This window comes from Penaeus monodon, chromosome 33, assembly GCF_015228065.2.
Source record: "Penaeus monodon isolate SGIC_2016 chromosome 33, NSTDA_Pmon_1, whole genome shotgun sequence".
Lineage (NCBI taxonomy): Eukaryota > Metazoa > Arthropoda > Malacostraca > Decapoda > Penaeidae > Penaeus > Penaeus monodon.
The window spans coordinates 22,231,218-22,232,002 of NC_051418.1; positions in this window are offsets into that span (position 1 = coordinate 22,231,218).

A 785-nucleotide genomic window follows, 5' to 3' on the forward strand; every position below is an offset into this window, starting at 1 on the left:
GATATCGAAATCCAGTTTTCTGCATGTCTAGTCCCTTCGCCCCTATGGCGTAAATCACTAAGGATCAATATCGAGAGACCGGCGTCACCCAATAATACTTGTCGCATTTGCTTTATTACCTACGAACATGGAAGGCGGTAAAAAGACTCGTAAATTTTCCTGCCAAAACTGATCTTCTACCTGATTTGTTTCTCGCGTTTTTTGGCGCCAAAACAAGCCTCGAACAGGACAAGTAATTACGAACTCAAAGTATTTTTTTTTTTTCTTCATCATATTTCTTTTGCTTTTTGTTGTTTTTTATTCTCTTGATCTTTTCGTTTGTTTTTATTAAGGTGAAATGTAGTGTGAATTTAGTTTATCTTACACGGGATGTAAACAAGCCTCAAACAAGACAAGGAATTACGAACTCAAAAAATATATATTTTTTTCATTCTTCACACATACTTTGCCCTTTTTTATGTTTTTCTTTGTAATGACTAAAGGGTTGTGAAAATTACCTCTTATCTTACGTGGAATGTTCACTTTAAGGGAAACATATTTCTGATGCTTACGGTTAACGAGCGAAGTGGAAAAAATCCTACATACGTTTGCATTATTAATTCATACTATAGTTGTATGACTCACGCTTAAAAAAAAAAAAGAAATATATGATTTGATCTACAAATATTCAAGGATAAAACACATGACTCCATCAAATAGACAACAAAATCAATGTAAGATCAATGTAAAGTCACGTTGCAATTGCTATGAGAAGGTATAACAATACCTATTAATATTATCATGAT